Below are 21708 nucleotides of genomic sequence, written 5' to 3' on the forward strand. Positions count from 1 at the left end.
ACATTAGATTTACTAACAGTGCCTTATCTAGAAATCAACTCATTTTTTTTTCTGTTTGGTTATAAATTATTTCATTATGCAATGAGATTAAACTTTTTTTTTAAACAATTCCTTAATATTATTTCTGTAAGTTAACTATTTGCTTTGCATGCCAAATGATATTTAAAAATCATTAATTACCATAAAGGTGCAGTAAGCATGAATTAAGAAATATTAATCACTCACAAACATAAAAAGAAACAAGATTTGATTATTTATTTACCAGCTGATTCTTTGAGAGATGAGGGGCGGCCACGATGGTGCAGCGATTAGCATTGCCACCTCACAGCAAGAGGTTCTCCGGTTCGATTTTTGGCTGGGATGCCTTCTGTGCGTAGTCTGCATGTCCTCCCTGTGGTCGCGTGGGTTTCCTCCAGGTGTTCTGGTTTCCTCCCACATCCCAAAGACATGCAGTAGGTGAATTGAACACTCTAAATTGGCCCTAGGTGTGAGTGTGTGTGTGTGTGTGTGTGTGTGTGTGTGTGTGTGTGTGTGTGTGTGTGTGTGTGTGTGTGTGTGTGTGTGTGTGCCTCCTGTGGAAGGTTGGGCGCCGAGCTGGCAACTCGTCACTGTAAAACTCCACTGCCAATCATGAGCAGACAGATGATCCGCTGTGGTGACCCCTAACCAGAAAAGCCGAAAGAAGAAGAAGAAGAAGAAGATTCTTTAAGAGATTAATTTGCTGTGGCAGCTGAAGTCTCAGTTTTTGTTTCTTCTATTTGAGTTCATTCCTTGTATTTTTCTCAGATGTTCTCTTTAGAGAAAACAGGGAAAAGTCCTTATCCTCTGGGATGGTTGTTAGATTACTATTTGTTATAAAGGAGATAGCTTCATCCAGGTTATTAAAGGTTCTTGTAAAAGAAGACAGGTGCATTTTTATTTTGCGGGATATAATATTTGGGATTGTAATGTTGTTTAGTTTCAGATGTTTAATCACTGGCCAACATTTCTTTCTCATTTTTAGAATTCTTGCAGAGTAGTCATTGTGAAATCTGATAGGGTGTTGGTAAAATTTTAATGGGGATTTGCTCCAAGCTGTTTTAACACTAGTTTCTTATCAAGGTAAGAAAGGAATTTTACAACAATAGAGCTCAGTGTAGCTCTGGGTGATGTGGGAACTGGCTTGCCAGTTGCCCTATGAGCTCTTTCTATACCAAATGAGAGCCCCTATTGTAAGTCAAAAATATTGGGAATCCAATTATTTAAAAAAAAAATCATGCTCTCACCTTCTGCCTTCTCTGCTACTCTGAATATTTGAATATTGCACCTTCTCTACTGATTTTTAAGATCATCAATTTTATTTATTCGACATTTATTTTGTTTGAGGAGAAAGTCTGTGTACAGTTCACCCTCCTTTAATCTTCCATCTATGTCAACTATGGCCATCACCATGTCCATTATTTTATTATGATGTTGTTAAAAAAGGTCTCTAAAAACATCCGTTTGTTTAGAACTATTCTCACTTAATTTCTCCAGATTTTGTTTGTTTGTCATTTATCTTCAGTGATAGTGACTGTAGAGTGGAAGTCACCAGCTGTAGTTCTTTCCTCAGTGCAGCATCAGATTGTATAGACTTGCAGCTGTTCATTTTTTTTAAGTTTAGTCTCAAATAATTTGACAGGAATTGTTTGGAATAAAAACTTCAGTGTTTGTAGAATTAAAGTTTAGACTATTAGTAACTAGATTTTATAAAATTTAAGTATATATATAAATTTTGAAGATCTCAAAAAAGTGCTGTGCTTAGGTGGCCATCTATGCTCCACTCCTACAAATTTAATATTTTTAAATACCATGACTATAAAGAACTCATAAGTGTATAAGGATGCAAGTTAGTGGCTTAAACCATGGGACAATATACCCCCTGCATGGTCATGAAAATAAGTTGAAAGATCATACAATTAAAGTTTGAGAGGAGAACTGATTTTTAATAAAGAGAAGATGTGTAACTAGCACATTTTCCACTCTCTGGAATGGTTAAGATTCAGTATCTACCAGGCCTAAGGAGCAATCTCTCACTTTAAGGAACTGTATATCTTAACTCAGTTGTCCTCTGTGAATTTTCAATATCAGGCTGTACAGTTGCAGATCATAATACTAGCTATGTACAGTCCTTTTAGCCAAACAAGAGAGCCATAATGTTCTTATCTTTATCTCTAATGTAGAGACTTCTAAACCCATGTCTAAATTCCCAGTCATTTCCTTGTTCAAAAAGAACTCTTGCTGTGATATTGTTCTCCTTAGTACTCATTTGATGAGAATCCATTTTGAGCATCTAATCTTGGCTAAGAGTCAGGTAACTTTTTATATATCCTGTAATATTGCTACCCATCACTATCTGAAATTTGTCCATGCAGTGATTACTACTTCTGTACATTCACTTGACAAAGCATTCTCTTAGAGGTGAAAATAAGATCAAAGCAGACTCATGTCAGGGATGTTGGGGTATATCTATTATTTCTTCATTACTGAGGGTGAGGGGTCTGTCCACTTACATAATCAGTGCTCATATACAGGCCTACCTCTGGGTTGGAATGAAGTACAAAAAAATTATTTCTCTTCATGTACAGATAATGTGTTTTCCATCTGTTCTTTGTACTGTCCTTGTTTACCTTTGATTGCATCACCATGTCTCCTATGTAGAATGAGCATCCATATAGACAAAAATGGTATATCACACCTCCTGATAGAACACTGATTTCATATCTACTGCCACTTATGCCAAATAATGGAGACGGGGATATTAAAGACTTGTATATTTCAATAAATCTCTGGAGAGTAATCTAAAAACTTCACTCCACACACAGTAAGCAGAATTCATTTCAGCTTTCTTGTACTCTTAAGAAGCCAGTGTTTCCCATTAAAATAATGGAGATTACCTAATATATGTCTAAATGAGCTTGTCACACTTCTGATGCCTACTGTGTGGGCATGGCCTACTGGCAGTCCAACCCCAAGAGTCTAATAGGAGTAATGGCAAACTGCTGCATTAGAAAATGAGTATCCAAACCTTGCATGCCTTTAGGCAGGCCTGTAATTCTGACATTCTCTGACTTTTAGCTGTATTTATTGTCTTCTTGGAATTCCATATTTTAAGAAATCACTCCATATAGTTTTCAAAAGAAGCAAAAAAAAAAAAAAAAAAAAAATATATATATATATATATATATATATATATATATATATATATATATATATCAGCTTCAGTTTTATATAGTCCATGCTGTTCATCTAGTGCTCTCTGGTGTGCCTATAAATCAGAAATAGAATGCTGCAGGCTTTCCACATCTTCTGCTGATACAATCCAATATTCTGATTTTAATATTTTTCTACCATAACTTCTCTAAAAAGTTACCTCTTCTGGCATATTGAAACATCATTCTCACCTTCTTCACCTTCCAATACAAACCATAAGAAAGAAACTATAATTAGTGTACAACTGGTTAAATGGCCATGTTATTTTTTTTACTCACATCAACTATTATTCTTATTTTTCCCATAAATATTCAGATATTATAATAATATAATAGCAATGATAGAAAAATAAAGATATAAATAAAGAAAATATTCAAACTATATACAATATGTATAAAGACCTGAAAACATAATAGACAAAATTAAGGCTTCAAAGATATATATAAATATATATATATATATATATATATATATATATATATATATATATATATATATATATATATACACACATACACACACACATATATATATATATATATATATATATATATATATATATATATATATATACATATATATATCTTCTGCTTTATTTTCTTTTATACTTTGCTTTAACCACCAGAGACAGGATTTTGCTAAACGTTTATAAGAGATATCACTTTTGTACAAGGATTATTGTTGAATAGTTTAGTATGAATCCTATAGTCTTTAACTTTGGTCTCTTTGCAGGCTGATTCTTTTCAAAAAGATAAGAAAACTTCAAAAAGTGGAGATGTGGTTGACTTCCATTTTCTGGTAATAATTTTCCTTGCTACTACAAGAATAGTCCATAGCAGAAAGAGGTTATCTTTTCTCAAGTCATGCCCATCATTTACACTGAATAAGATTAAACACTTGGATAATGAAAATGTGCCAAAAAATAAACCTTTCAGAAAATCATCTATATTACACAAAATTTGACTTAACAAAGGACAATTAAAACAAAAATATGTATCCATTCAGCATTACATTCATCTGAACATCTTCAACAGGGTGTATTATTGTTTCTGTTAACTTTGGCTATTTTATTTGGCGATATAAATGCCCTGTGTAGAAATTTCCATATAAATATGCGCCGATAATGAGACCAAGAAGTATGTTTAATAGAGGAAAATATTTGAGATTTAATCTCAGAATAAAGTAAGAGGAGTGGCCCAGTGTAATATGATTCCAAAATGTTATATTTAATTTTATCTTGTATTTTATAAATATTTTATAAAGCTTTGAAATTAGTTTTGTTTTCAAGTTTTTTTTTATTATGTATGATTTCATAAAAAAAAAGAATTAAGTTGGGATTCTCTTTAAAGTGTGACTGAGTGAGAGATAAACACTTTATAATAATAACCATTACCATATCCATATCATAACCATATCTAAATGTATCTGTAATTTTTCTATGTGGAGCTTTTCTCCCCAGGCCTCTGCTGAAAAAGGGCCTTTTCAGCTCAGTCAGACACTCCTGGTTAACAAATGTAAAATAAAATAAAATAAAATAAAATTACTGTGGATTTAAATTGAATTCTTTAATAAGATGCTTAGTATTTTTAACTGTCAATTCTTTAAAACATTGTTGCCAACAAACAACATTTTTGGTTTTCCAAATAGTAAATATGTAGATATGAACTCTGTTAAAAAAATTCTGGTGATGCTAAAAGGGAACGATAAATAGGAACCAGTTTTTAACATCTATATTAGAATGAATTATATTTTTAAAAGACTTAAGCATGAGCCTTAAATAGGTAGACTTTAAAGGAGGAGAGACTTTATACTGTATGAAATTGCAAAGATGGTACCAAAAGTAATTTTTATGATTAGTTGAATTGAAGTTACTCAAATTGTCATTACTATTTTAAGAAGAGTTAAGTGTAAAGTTTTCCAATTAGAAATATAATTTAAATCCATCCAGTTTAAAATAATTGTAAAAATTGACGCTTTGATGTGTCAGTATCTGGAACATTATTCCTCTAAGATCTCATGGTCTAATATGATGATGTAGTGCTTTCTATTTTTGTTAGGGAATCAGAGAAATTTTAATAGTAGTTTGTTTATTTCATTAAGATAATGTTTGTCTACAAAAAGTGACAGAGCTCAAATTATATATAAACTATTGGGTAAAAGAATCATCTTTATTAACTGAAGTCTATCCTCAAAAAAATAACAAGCTTGTTCCATTTAGAAATAAGATTATGTAATATATTTATGATGTTGACATAATTGACAGTTATTATTTCATCTAAGGACTTCAGTAACATTATGCCTAAACATTCAGGTGATGTGACTTGTTTGCCAATAGTATGGTTTCTTTGTATTTGATTTTTTTTCTTTTTATTTAGTATTAAGAATTTAGATTTAGATTGATTGAAATGTAGACCAAAAATAAATTGAAATAACTTTATTGTGGATTCTAATTCTAAAAGAGCTGATCTTGTATTAGGAAGAGTTAATAGTATATCATCAACAAATAGCACCATTTTAGAAGAATAGTGATGAAAAATATCTCTGCCAGTTATATTTGGATTTGTTCAGATGAAAATAGCAAATGTTCCAATGGCTAAAGCAAATAAAATTGGAGGTAATCGGCAACCCTGTTTAGTACCTTTCATTAAATGAATGAAATCTGAAGTAAAGGGACCAATTTTAACATAAGCAGTGTTATTTTTACAAATGTTCTTTAAACTGAAATAAAACGTAGAAAAATCAGCTAATTCAAGAATTCTAAATAAATGATTCCAATTCAAAGAAAGTCTTTTTCAATGTCTAAGCTAATTAATAGAGCTTATTCACCTCTACTATTCAGAACATCAATAAGAGTTAGCATATGTCTAATATTCAGAAGTGAGATAGGCCTATAAGAAGAACAAAGTTGTGGAATTTTGTTCTCTTTTATTATAGGAGCAATTAATGAATTTACCAGGAAGGAGGATTCTTTTCTTGGATTTGAATTTCAATTAAAATTTCTGAAAAAGCTATAAAAGAGGGAGGATAGGTTTATAGATTTCTATTACTATACCATCTATGCCTGGAACTTTATTACATTTTAATATTTTCATTTTATCTACAACTTCTTTATAAGAGATTTGTTTACTTATGTTAGTATTAATTGTGACATGATTTTTAATATTAAGACAATCAAGATTTAATACTGAAGTCTTAATATCAGAATTAGGGTCCTGATTTGGGGATGTATAATGGAATCTAAAGGTATCAAGAAAATATCTGATATCAGTAGTGTTTTCATTATTCCCTTTACATCTGACTTCTAGAATATTGTTAATGTTTGATTTCATTTTACTCTTTTTTATAAATTAAGCATATGTCTGATAGAAAGTAAGCAGGGTGTCATTTTTAATCTTTCAAGAGCTAAATTTGATTTATGAGACAAAATGTCAAACTATTTTTATTTAATGTTTATATTTCTTTTATATTAGATTTATTATTTTTAGAAAATTTAGATTTAGTCATTATGAGTTGTGACTGAATATTTTGAAGTTCTGAATCCCATTCTTTAATTTTGTTTTTATACCATATTAATATTTTACTATAGATATAAGCCTTTAATGAATCCTAAATAATAATTGTATTAATGTCAGGAGTATTATTATATTCCAACAAGACATTTAGTTCAGATTATTAACCAGGGTTTAAACTCTTTAGGTTTAGTGCAGGTATTCTGGTCAGGAAGAATAATCTTTTAAAATTAGTATACATTTTAGGAATAAGGGCATCACGATCAGTTAAAGGACAAGGAATGATATTAAAAACTAATATTTTAGAAATTATATCTTGAGAAACTAGAGCTCTATCTATTCTGGTCTGTGTAACATAATAAAAATCATGGTGAGAAAACAGAAAGTAAGCTAGAGTTTTTCATTTTAAATCTACCATTCAAGTAAAGAGAGTTTATCTATTTTTAATTGTTTTTGCAGTAGAAATCAGCCTTAGTTTTCTCTTATTACTAGTGCCAGAGTCCTCCAATATACAATTAAAATCCCCACCTGTAGTTAGGTTGTCTTTATAGTTATTAAGTATAAAATCTAAATGTTTTTGGCAAGACTTTATCCCATACATAGAAACCAGTAAATGTTCACTACAAATATCTATTATTAAACTTCAGAACTACAAGAGCAAAATAAGCTCTCCACCCTCTTACCTAATTCCGTAGGGGTCCCCCAAGGTTCCATTCTGGGACCTCTTCTCTTTTCTATTTTCATTAATGATCTCTACAAAATCATTCCAGACAACTCTTGTATCCAATATGCAGACGACTCGACACTAATTTGTACCGACAAATCACCAGTTAATCTGCTATCCAAAACCCAAGACTGTTTCACCACAGTAGAAGACTGGTTGTCAGGTCGTCATCTGATCCTCAATCCAAAGAAAACCAAACTATTACTTTTCCATCCCACCCATAAACCTATCGCTACACCCTTTTCGATTCAATCCAAAACTGGGACCATTATTACCCGGACACTAATACTAAGCTCCTGTTACCATTGACAATAAACTTAGATTTGACCTACACATCAACCAAACTGTTAAAACAGTAAATAGGAAACTGGGGTCCCTATATAGAATAAAATCCTTTCTGACTTCCAGGGCAAAAGTGGCCATTGCCCAGTCACAGCTCCTTTCCTCCCTCTTGTATGCCTCTCCCATACTCACTAACCTTCACAAATCTGACCTAAACAAACTTACTTGTTGCTATAACCATATTGCTAGATTTGCCACTGGCTTGCCCTATAAAACCCATCATTGCATTAACCTACATAACCTTGGTTGGATAGAGCTACCAAATCTACTCCAGCAGAACCAACTAATAGTTGCATTCAAAATTCTCACTCAACCTGACACCATTCCTGCACTGAGTAACCTAATCACCCCTACTCAAACCTAAATAGTCTGCTCATCAAATAGGCTACTTGTTCAAATGGTCAAATCTTGTAATTTAGGGGGTGACTCTCTCTTTGCCAATTCCATTGGTAAAATATGGAACTCCCTTCCTCCCCAACTCACCAGTGCCACCTCCCAAAGCAAATTCAAGAAAAATCTATTCCTCCATTTTAAAACCCAATGGCTCTGCCAATGTTCCAAACCAGACTAACCCCCCACTCTCGAAATTCTCTATGTCAAAATGGAATACCTAAGGTTTAACAAGATGTTCTTTCCCTGTTACTATCACGAAGAAGAAGTTTTTTCTATTTATTATTGCATACATTTGCTTGTTTTTGTTGCTCTGTGTATTATAATCAATTGAATATATATGTAACCTGTATTAATATAAATGAAGTACTGTCAATGTGGAGCTTTTCTCCCCGGGCCTCCGCTGAAAATGGACATGTATCCAGACGGACTATCCCGGTCAACAAATGTAAAATAAATAAAATAAATAAATAAAATTAGTTCTAGAAGAGGATTGAGCAAGAATTATAAAGTTACTGGGGGGGGTTCCAGATATCATTTTCCAACTGTTTAATATGAGTTTCTTGTAATAAAATCATGTGTGCCATATTAATATTTTGATACCGTATCAGGTTTGATCTTTTCCCTGGATTATTTAAACAATTAACATTTAAAGATAACAGAGTCAAATCCATCTAGATGATAAATGATTTTCTTCTTTTTTCTGTTCTCATCAACCTTAATAAGGGAGAAAAAATATAGTAGAATATAATAGAACACAGAATGACTCACATTATTTTGGAGCATATCATCTAATAATCCAGACTAAAAGTGAAAATAAAATAAAAAAAATAATATTGTAAGTAGTACATGTTATTCACCAACATGAAATTATTAAAATTCCTAGTCCAAAAGATAAACAAAAACCCTATCAAACTATCCATCATTATCTAACCAAACTATGACCTAAATATATAGCAAGGAAAAAAACTGTTTGCTAGAACTCTGCAGTAACTTATTAATCTTAATGGAGACACTATTAACTTAGGTAAAACTATATATGAAAAAGATCATAACATCTAATAGAACAAATCATAAAGCAAAAGTATGAATAAAGAAATATTATGTAACAATAATGAAGTAAAACATTTTTATTCCATTTCTCCTATCTTTCTCTCATTCTCTTTCCTTTCTCACTCTTCTTTCTCACTTTCCTCCCAGGAAAAATATATTGTGTAACTGCAGTAAACTGATATATTAAACAATCCAGTGTATTTTAGAATTTCGGTTTTATGACTATTATAAAACAAATCAAAATAATTCAAAGATGATTCACTAAGCTAGTCACAGCCACTCCTCACCTATTTTTACTAAGAAACAATAACAATTAGCTATTTACTTAGTGCATTACATGTCATTATATGAACTTGAAATGTGAATTAAGCAAATGTTTAAGTCATTGAAGGCTTGTACCTAAGAGAATATCTGAGAATATATTTTTGTGTCTCTCTCTCTCTTTGCTATCTGGGAATCAGATTTCATAAAAATTTCATATGCCTTAATTCATATGAAATCAACTGTAAGAGCTATACAAAAATGAGACACATGACTGTCCACTTTAAATCTGCTTCTGGCATCATTACAAGTAAAATGAGTTTGGCAATTTCATAAAGTAAAAGCTCATGGCTGCAGGTGGAGTTTAAGATACCTAAAAGCTTAAGCACATTTTGATGAAGTATTTAACCAATTGATATATAACCCTCCACTCTGCAAATTTCCAAGCAACTATGCCTCACATGTCATTAAGCAATGGTGAACAGATGACAATAAAATTCATTAGGAATAAGCTGTGCAATGTTTTACATAAAAACACGGAAACAATGCACACATGAGATTAAAGTAAATACCTTATCATTTGTGTCATATTTATGCACATCTAACTTATTTTTAGTTACAGTAGTAAGGCATGCAGTGACTAGGGCTGTCACATTCAAGAGCGAGAGAGAGAGACAGAAAGACAGAGAGAAAAAAAGCCCTCTCCATTTATTTTCTGCCCCTTGACACACTATTCTTGAAAGTGTATGACTTTCTCTTTCAAAGGTAATTGACATATTATTGACGACTTTAAGTAAACTCCTAAAAGGCATCTTGTAGCAGTTAAGGAAATATAAATGTAATCAGTCATTAACATTTTATAGCATTTTTATTATTTTAAACAAGCATTACTTTTTATTGTTTTACCAACAGAATATGTGCTGAAAGTATTATGCTACCTAAGCAAAGAATAATAAAATATTATACAGAAGTGATGAGGACAGGAGCAATAAACAGTATGCATGAACCATTTATTGTAATATGCATACTATAGTCCTGATTCCAAAAGACTTGGTCCTAATGTAAATGACCATTTACACTAAGAGAAAGCTGAGAACTGGTGTTTTGGAAAATCGTCCCTGTAGTAAGCCTATAGATAAAGTCAGCCAAACAGGATTATAGGCACTGGAATTAGACGTAGAGAGGAAGAAAATGCAATTGAAGCACATATAGGTTCCTATGGAATACGATAGTGCAGCAAATGCTTTCATGGAACCTGTGACAGTCAGTTAACTCCAAGCACATATAGCAAGCTCAAGAGATATACATCTTGAGGTAAGTACAAAATGAAAAGAAAAATTATGATATGTGGAAATGATCATTTAGTCAAAATAACTGGCATAATTTTAATTTAGTCAATCAGGGAATGCAAAAAGGCAGGTCTGTCTAACAAATGCTCCCCTCCCATAGTCACAACCACACAAAAGAATATACCACAACCATCAGATTACAAAAAAAAAAAAAACTCTTAGAAATGAAACAGAACAGCAAAAACACAAACCAAGACCACAAAATGCAGACCAAAATCAGGAAGACCACCACACAGATTCCTACCACACAGATCAACCACAAATCAACAAATCCTCTTACAAAGAAAGCGGCAAAATGTATGTGTAAAAGGGATGGAATTCACCTATGTAATCTAAAAATAAATGTTTCTTTTGTCCCATCTTTCTTCCTCCCTTCCACTACTCCTCATTGCCCCCCACCTTTAGATTAGAAAGGAGATGTGGTATGTAAAAATTACATGAGTGGAGGAAATGACATATTACTGATATAAAGGAACTGTAGTATCCATCTTGACTTCAGGAAAGGCAAAATTGGAAACAATTTTCAACAAAGTATATTGAAAAGATATATACCTAGATATTTACTTTGGTTGTGACTGTTTCCATTGTTAGATATTGAACACTTCTTAGATATTATCAAGAACAAAAAAATGCATTAAAAATAGTAAAAAATAGTCAAGAGTAACATTTATTATGTCCAAAATCACAAACTGTCTTTTGTAGTGTGTTGGATATTAAAATATTTTTACTCTACTGGTTTGCTAGAAATCATGGATTTTGGATTTTAACATTTATTTTATGGCCGATGACTTTCTAGATTTTCAACTGGTAAAGCTGGAATAATTTTATTTCTTCTTCATGTTAGTCCATGTATTTTTTGTCTTCCGCTATGGGAATGAGGTTATTATTCTTGACAAAAGCAGAGGCTTCCTCTATAGTGTTAAAGATTTTAAAGATTCTTACTCCATTTGACAGATGTAGTTTTATTTTTCTTGCAAAGATTGCGATTTAAAACCATTCTGTTTAAGAGATTTCATGAGCAGCCAGTACATTTTCCTCAGACCCATTGTTTTAGTTGAATAGTCATTAAATCTGATTGAACTTAGTTGGTATTTCAAATGGACTTTCTGACAAGCAGTTTTGAGAACTAGTTCTTTATCAAAATGTGATAAAATTTTATAAGTATGGATTTTGGAGGAGATAAGGAGGAAGAAGGAATAGCTTTACCTATGGCCTTGTTTACTCTTTCAATATTACAGGAAAAACCCTCCTGTAAATTTAATATTTCTGGTGTCCAAGTATTCAAAAATAAATGAGATTAAATCCTCACTTTCAGTTTTTTTTTTTTTGGAAGTCCAAAAATCCTTTTGTTATATTTCCTTTGCCCGTTTTCTATGGCATATATCTTATTTAGAATCCAAGTGTTTTGTTTTTGTTTAAATTTTGTTTGTGATCCTTCTTTTAGTCTCCTGTCTATGTCATTCAAGGTATTCTCCATATCAGAAATGTTGTTTTTTGTTGTTGTGACAGTTCTTTAAAAATGTCAGTTGGTTTAAAACAATTTTCTCTTAGATTTTCTAGATTCTCCTGGAAGCCATTCATTTTCAAGGATAATTCGTAGAGGGTAGATGTTATTAGTTGTATATCCTTCCTCAGAGAAATGTCAGTATGATAATGCTTAGAATTGTTCATCTTCATTCAGCAGTTTAGTTTCCAGATAAAAGTGACAGGAATATTCTTATATAAATCCACAAAAAATAAAGGTTAAATAGTTAGAACTATTATTGGTTAGAGTGTAGCACAATTGTTCAGAAAAAAATAGTTATTCCCATGTATTTAAACCTAAAACTGCAGAGCTCTAAAAAGTTGCTGTTTTCAGTCAACCATATTGACTCCATCCCTAAGCAGCCATGTTCTTCTGGCCTCCATCCCCACAACAAGAAGCTTTGAGATGAAACCTGCAGATACTGCTAGATCTTATATATTATTTTACCCAGAGAACAACACTTGATGAGACATAACAAAGACACCTGTTCAGGAGAAGACTGGCTTAATTTCAAACTGTGAGATGTCACTGGCATTAATTCCTTTGACTGAGTGATTCCTGGAGATGACATTAGCACATGAGAGGGAAATGCACACTACTTGTGATATGCAGTATTATTCTGATCAAGACATCCTACCTGCTTGTGATTTTCTAACTCTCCTGATTGTGATTGTGTATCAGCATAAGTTTGTTTCAGTCCTGGCAAACCCATTGAACATGACTATTGCTACCAAATGTGAATTCATAACTACTAGATATGGAGATCGATCATGATGCCTGGAACATTGTAACACAATGCCATTTGTTCTGATAGCAAACATTTATAATTTGGTCTAGTTCAATGGTCTAAGGGATGAGGCCCTAATTATGACTCACATGGTCAGAGACTGATTAATGGCTTACATATTGGAAAAGCCAGATGGGACAAGAAATGAATGAGTGGCTTGGACTTCCTGGGAGAGAAATTCAGTCAGGTCCACTGCAGCGCCAACATCTACTAGTGAGAGAGAGAGGTATAAGGTTTGCAGCACTGGGGGCCAGGAGCATGCTTGGCTCTGCCAAGCCACATGTGGTATCCTCCATGGTGTATCAGCAGGAATGTGCATTCTCACATGGGAAGGCATAACAAGCTTTCATATCAGTCATTTGGGGGAAGATGTTAGGGATTAACCAGAAAAAAATCTATGATTGCTGCCATAAAGATAGACTTTATGATCATCTGTCACCCTATAAGTAATGCATAGGTAGATCAGTCATGGAGGACTGGTTGACAGGAAATGTGGTGATAATCATTACAAAAAGGACTGATAATTTCAGTGGCTGTATCAAGATCTGTGAGGCAGCAATGCTAACTGCTGCAGCAATGTATTTTATGATGAATTAATTGATATGTTAACAGAACCTAGTCACTAGTAAAGATCATTGTGCAGCAGAAGACAGGGGGTACCATTAATTCTCTAAGGAGAGGTGATGCATGCAGGTTTGCTCTACAATGTTATTGCCAGTGACAAGTAGTGCTGCTTCTTGGGAGGGGGGCTAAATTGGGAGTGACACATCAAAAGTTTTGATTACTTTCTAAAGAAAAGACTGTACCAGCTGTTTCCTGGTTGTTACACAAGCTTGTGCTTGCTATGTACTGAAAAAATAGAGTTTATACAGAAGGTACCAGTTAAAAGAAGAGGAAAGTCAATATTAGAAACAGCTAAAGGATGCTAAAACCAAATGCCAGTTCAAAATTAGTGCTAGTCAATTATATTATACAAAGATAAGTTATAGACCTGAATACCTCCCATGGGTAGTGAATAAATACAAACATAGGTGGCAGAGGGTATTACTGTGACAAGGCATCATCCTGCACAGAGGCTCATTTTCAGGAGTACTAAGCAGAGGATGAATTAGTGATTTTTGTCCACATTTAAGAATAATGTTTAGTTGTATCTGTTGTCTGAAGCTCCTGAGAATTGGAATCATATTCTTATAGAGGAAGGGAGTTCTAGATATAGAGAGCAACAATGCAAAATAATGCATCTCTATAAGACTCAAGCAATATGTGGAGGCATTGCTTAAGTTCTTCTGATTATTGTATCTGCCTAGGTAGGATGAGAGCAGGATACCAAAGTGTTGCAAGAAATGTAGATTAGCATGAACGTTGGACAGAACTGAAGGAATTTTCAAAGTTATTGCAGCCCTGGCCATATTCAGGTGATCAGTGGCACATAACAGTACTTGAAAAATCAAAGTCTGTCAAGAATGTATCCAATTTATTGTAGAGTGCAGTAAATTTATGCTGTCTGTATTATATGAGGGTAGTACTTGTCAGAGAGATTATAAAAAAAAGAAAAGACTGTAGTTGGAGCTGGCAACCTCATCTCTGGCCATGTGATACATAAAATACCTGGCCTAACAGAGTGTGGTAAGCTTTGGATAGCTTTCTTAACACTCTAGGTCACACACACTGCATATGAATCCCTAGGACCAATTACAAGCCAAGATCACCAGTCAGTTAGTTTAAGGGGCTACTTTCCAGTCTGGTTGTTGTTCCAATAGTGTTAAGGTATGAATAGAGTGTGGGGCTGATAGCACTTTGCTGGTTTATGTTCTTCACGCCTTTTGTATTTCTAATACTGTGATAGGAATAGACCACCTTCCCAAGTCAAAGTATGATTAAAGTTTGTGAAATAAGTATAGCTTCAGTCTTTGATATTATCCAAAAGTACTCTTTGCAGCACATGCAATATGGCCAGAAATGACTCCTTTGGCAATTAGAGTTACATTTATCAGTAACATATCTAAGTATGACTGTAAATTATTTTTATGAGACCCCATTGCTCTTACTACTATTGGAATTGTCTCTGCATCCTTCTTCCGCATTGTCCGCATTTCTGCCTGCAAATCCTGGTATTTTATGACTTTGTGATTTCTCTATATGTAAGACACTGGGTGTAGAAATTTTAATGATGAATGCTACTTTTGTCTTCTTTTCATGGACAACTATATCTGGTTTGTTTGCATTTTTTTAAACTGTTGGTAATGGGTATTCCCATGTGAAATAAACTTCATCTTTCTCTATAATGCTTTGTGACTCATGTTTCCAATGCTTCCCAGCTACTTCAATATTGTAATGCTTGTACAATCCCCAATGCAACAGCCTTGTCACATTATTATGCCTTTCAGTATACAAGCCCTTAATGTATCACACTGAGCAACAAGCTATGTGACTGTTTCCTTTTTTTTCTCCCACAAGTCCAACGGACTTTGTAAACTAATGAGTGTGAAGTCCACTCTCTTGGACCAGTAATATTAACCTTTCATCCTTTGGCTTAAATTCACCTCTCCTTAACCATAAATGTTTCAGATTCTGATCGACATGAGGTAGTCACAGGAGTTTTCTTACTTGCAACTGTATTTATTCTTTTTCCACATTTCTTGCCTTCTCATCTGATCCTTCTCTTTATATTCTTTCTTTTATTATTTGGCACATTCATTTGCTGGCTGATTTTTGTCTACTTCTGGTTTGGTTTCCATTTGCACTTGACACTGATAATCTTCTGCTAAACTATGTAGGGAAGTGATCTTAGATTTGTTCTCTTCATGTTTCAAAACTTTCACTATGTTTCGCGACTGCAAATTTATACATGTAAGCAGTTTCAAGGAGTACTATATCTTCTTCAGAATGAGGAATATATAACGTCAGTATACACTTATTTTTATATATCACTTGATAAGTGTGAAGCATTTTCCCTTTTTCTTAGCCAACTGATCCAATACTTTTCAGGTCAATCAATCCCCAAAAATCTGTAAGTTATGACAGGAAGAACAATTTGCTTTATAGATTAGACTTTGTTCCTGGATGTCAGGGCTGTTTTCAGTATTAATTTTAGGCTTGCAAAATGTTCCTTCCTGAGTTGTGTTCATATTTGGTCATGTGTTATTGTCATCATTCATCAATTCCAAAATATTTATACATTCCCTCCTGCTCAAGTTCCTTTCATACCTGTCAACCTCTTACAGCAAGAAATCTGGACAAAATAATAAATAACAGTGGCACAAAGGCCCAAAAATAGGGACAAATTTTAAATATTACTCTTACAAGCTTAGAAAGTTGATTGAATAACATGTTCTGCATTAGGAAGAATTTTCTGAAGGGTATGAAGTCTGAAACTCACATCTATATCACAAGAATGAACACTAAAATAGCAAACGTTCTTGTATCGAACTTAAAAATGCGAAACCTTAAAATGTCAAAGGAACCGATCAGTGAATTGTTTCTCAGGAAAAAATTTGCTAATCCAAAAAAAAAAACAATATACAGGCAAAATAAAGTGGGGCTCTGCCCACCAACACCCCCAGCTTAAATATACTAACTCCGAGATCGCACCACAGTGGAAAAAACAGCAAAGTCCAGAGAACGGCCCATCAATTTTTTTTCCTGGGAAAAAAAATTGATATTCCTTGCCTTCAACATTTTTAGATTTAGCATTTTAAAGCTCGATATAAGAGCTTTCACTTATTTAAGCATTCGCTCTTCTGATAGGAACCCTGAAACTCAAATGTCTGTCAGTATTTCTACCTTCAGTCTGTAATGTTTTGCCACTAATTTGCCAGAAAAACACCATGTTATGAAAAACAGAACAAATATGAGGCAAAAATGTGGACATTCTGTGAAAATCTATACATTTGAGAGGTATGGTTCCTTTATATCATATTTTTTTCCCAGACTGATATTTTCTTGGTGCTGCAGCTTTCCTGATTTAAACATTGCTTTTGCACATTTAACAAGACCATATGACACTCTTACATCATCTGAGAAAATGTTCATCTACTTCCAGTTGTGCTTTCAGCTCCTCATCTGATAAACTATAAAGTTTTAAATAATCCACAAAAATAAGACAGCGTCTTTACACTTTGTTGTTGTCTGGGAGCCAAATTGTAGCCATGACCTAATCTGTTAAGTAGACCGCTTAATGGGTTAAGGTCAAGACAATAGAGCAGCGGTGACAAAGAGTCACCCTGGAATATTCTCCTTTGAATTTTTATCCCCTGGGATAATTAATTTTATTTTATCATGGCTTAGCTGCAAAGTGATTTGCCCCTGTTTCATGGTCACTTTAATATAATTGATCAATGTATGGTGAATCTTTATCTTTGAATGTGGGCATGCTGTCAAATGTTTTTTTTTTTTTTGCAATCTATCCATACCATACTTAGATTCTGCCCCTTTTTACAATTCTCCATTATGACTTTAACAACAAATTATCATTTGTTCCATATGACTTTCTTTTGTTACCCTTTGCTATATTGCCATGATTTAATTTTCTTCAAAAAGACTATAAACTTTGTTGTCATCAGTTCTAGTATCTAATTTATATATCGTTGGAAGACACGTTTTCAGCCTATAGTTTTAGGATAGCTTGCAGGTTCACTCTTAAGGAGGAGTATCATTTGTATTCCTGTTAAGCAAGTCAGTGTCTTAAGGTCTTCATATAAGTAACTCTTACTCAGGGCTGTATCTTTGTGTAAAGATGTTAATACTTTTAGCCAGAAGTTAGGTACTGCATCTGGGCCTTTTTTTTCCATTTAGGAGCTTTTCCTAATTTTGTTTCAATTTCTCTGGCTGTTACTTCATCCTGTTTCATACCCTATACATTAAAACTTCTTACTGTTTCTTTTACTTCTTCTATCCATTCAGCATCTTGGTTATGTTCCACATGGTCTTCACAGATATTTTTCCAAAATGTGTCTATTTCTTCTTTTTTGGCAGTGTTTCTATTCCTTTTGCTCTAGTTTCCCAATTCTCTATAAAACTTGTTTGAGTCATCAAGTTTATTTTGCACTTTTCTTTTATATCTATGTGCATATGTTCTAAGTTTTTCTGCCTGTGCTATCTTTAGTTTATTATTTGCAGTAGGGTATGACGATAGATCCTGGTCTGTTATAATACTGCACATTGCTTTTATCACATCTATCTTTTGGTTCTAGTGAGGTATTATTAATTACAGCACAGATTATTTGCAAGTCTGACAAACCTGGTAGAGTGACAATCTAGGTGTGTGTGTATATAATCTTGCTGTTTAGACACAGTTTAGTCAAGCAGAATCAAGTATCATTCAATAAGACAAACACATTGCTAAGTTTTTACAAGGCACCATGATGTTGAGAATTTCTTTTAGTTATTCAAAAAAAAAAAAAAAAAAAAACAGTATCAGGCGATACTTCCTAGTCATAACCTTTTTGGAGAAGCGCATCTGAAGATATTTTCTCTACATTTCCATAGAACAGAAAGTCATTATCAGACTCTTTTTCACCACTTGCTCTGCTTTACTACATTTTTCTTTTTGTTTGTTTAGAAAAAATATAGCAACAGTTAAACTAAACAAAGAAATTCTGCTACTTTGAGGGTTTGTTAGACAATGAGGACATTTATATGACATGACAATACTAGTTGCAATCGGACAGAATCTTAAGACAAATACAAATTATGTGGTAGGTTTCTAACAAACTGCTCATCTTTGAAATAGTTATTTTAGGATATACATTAGCATAAAATTAAAAAAAAATGAATTATAAAAGTATTCCTCCTGCACTGTCTTTGTGTGAATGTCACTTACAGCTCCATACTTTACTTTACTTTACATACTTGTTAGAGATCGTACGAATGTGTTAATGGATTAATAGCTCTTTCTTAGTTTTTATATTTGGACGTTACTGTTAGTAGTTATTGTTATTGTTGCGTATTATGTCTGTGATTCTGTACTAGGATCTTCCCAGGTAATGCCATAATATTGACAGCTTTGTTGATGTCCTTTGAAAATTTAGAATAGACGATTCCTAATAAGAAGAAGTTAATGTTCTTGGCTAATCCTGATTCTGCTTTATAGCATGCCAATTCTCTAAAAGGTTGGGTCTTATTACAAGACCATTCAATAAGCCAAGATCTGCTACTAATACAATATTCATACTACATTTGGTTGATAAATTTAATTGTAAAGTATAAATTGCATCATATTTGATCTTCAAAGATTTCAGACCTAGACTAGGAGTGGGTTTGAAGAATGCCTGATAACACAGCAGAACATTAATAAAATTTTCTAGGCAAAGTTACCCAGAACGTGTACCTCTTTACATTGCAAGAAAAGCCTTTAAGGTTAATTACACCAATTACATGGCTGACAGTGTAATTGGCAGTTGGCACAGAGGGTAAAGTTGTGAGCATCATAAGGACAATAGGTTTCAAATCACTATAGACTTTACTTTGTTTGTTTAACTTTTAACCATGTAGAAAGTGATACCATTTGATTTTAGAAATGAAATAAATAATTGCTTTACTCAGCTGGTAAAAATGAAAACGAGTCTTAATAAAAGCATATAAATATATACAAGTATATTAAAACATGTTATATGTTTTAATATACTTGTATATATTTATATGCTTTTATATGTTAATTAATGTAATTGATTAAGTTTTGTTATAGGTGAAATGAATTTTATGTAGAATGAAATATGTTCTTGCGATTACATTGTGATTTAATGGACAATATCTTTTTAAATGTTTTACAGGATATGATGTCATTGATGTGGAGGGTTAACTAAGTCAGTTAACAACTGTGTTTGTCTGAGGAAGTTTGTGAATTTTTACATTCGAAAGCGCTTACAATAAATTGAATTAGTTCTAGTCCGGTGAATGCCCTTTACCTGTTTGTTTCTTTAATGTATAAGTTCACTCAACAAGGCAGCACATAAAACAGTTCTTACAATTTTAATATCTATGACAAATTCGCAAAGGATTGTCCAAAATTTATAATATGTGCCTCACTACCATCTGTAGTTGTTCAATAATGATTTACCTTCCTACTGCCATCTCAGTAGCACAGATGCCTAAATCTATGCTTTGCAGTTGGTACATATCTGATTAGCAGTTCTGGCTCCATAGGAGTTCAGATTGGACAGACAGATGGGCTGCTGCATGCCTGTTTACGTTTCTCAGCATGACAGGCTAGACACCATATTAGAATCCTTAGTGTAGACCAGAAACAATGTGGATGCATGTGTCTCAAAGAGGATAACATCTGAGGTTTGCTTCACCTGCAAAAGCAGACAGCACTCCTCACAACAGCCCACAACACTACCAGTCCATGGATGTCTGCAGGTTTGGGCTGAGCAATGCAGGACCAAAAGCAAAACTCCTGAATACCCATGCAGATGAGCACCCCACATCCAGTGTGCTCAACCTTTGACCCCAGGGGAATGGCTGGTTGAAAGGCTCTCACCAGTGAAGGATGAATAATCAACAGTAGAGCAGGAGCGAATGTGATAGTTGGAGGTGGACTGTAGGAAAAATAATTAATTAAAAGGTATAGCTTCCTGCTAATGTACACAGCTACATTTGGTCAGTAGGCACATCTGTAAGCATACACGAAGACATTATCTTACAATCTGCATGTAGTCTGTAAATACTAAAGCTTTAAGTAATGTGACTCATTATACATCTTTGTAAGTTTATAAAATAACATACATGGCAAAGTGTAAGTGATGTAAGGAAAATTTATTTTACCACTTTTGAATACTGATATTATTATTATTATTATTATTATTATTATTATCAAACTATTTTAATTTAAAGTAATGCTATCTGACAGGATATAGTGTTCTGTATACTTTCATTAATAGTTATCCAAACTTTAAGTTCTGGAGATTTTTTTTTTTAATATTTTTGAAGCATGACTGACTTTCACTACTGCTCTACAAGGTTTATTATACACACTCTATTCACTTTTACCCCTAGGATATGCTTTTTATGTCTTTAAAAATATGTGTAGTAAAAGTAGTATCAGTTTATGGAGCCTAATAACACTATATGTTTCTGCCATGACAGCTTTGTTCAGTAACATCCTTAAAGTCCGAGGCTGATAAATGCTAGTCCCGATATAGTGAGATTGAATATAAGAAAAGAGAGACGACCCACCTTTTGTCAGGAGATATCATGTGGTCTTAGAGTATTCTCCTTCCTCCAATGTATGATGATCTCATAGATAGCTTATATTAGTTTTGGGCGTACAGGAAGTGCTATGCATGCTTGCCCCAAAACAGAACAAATAGAAAACTTTAAAGGAGAATAATACATTTTGACATTCACTGTTTTATTGTAATTTCATCATTTTCTCTTAATAATTATACATAAATGGAAACATAAAAGCATTTTTAGATTTTTGGCAGCACATTGTACTACATAGTGCTTTTTTCTCATTTATTTCATATATGCAATCGATAGTCATTTTCTAAGAATGTGCAACTCAAAGCCCATTTTGAAAGTCATTTTTTCTTCAG

Source organism: Protopterus annectens, chromosome 1.part0, assembly GCF_019279795.1.
Source record: "Protopterus annectens isolate FY-2018-M chromosome 1.part0, PAN1.0, whole genome shotgun sequence".
In the NCBI taxonomy this organism is placed as follows: domain Eukaryota; kingdom Metazoa; phylum Chordata; order Ceratodontiformes; family Protopteridae; genus Protopterus; species Protopterus annectens.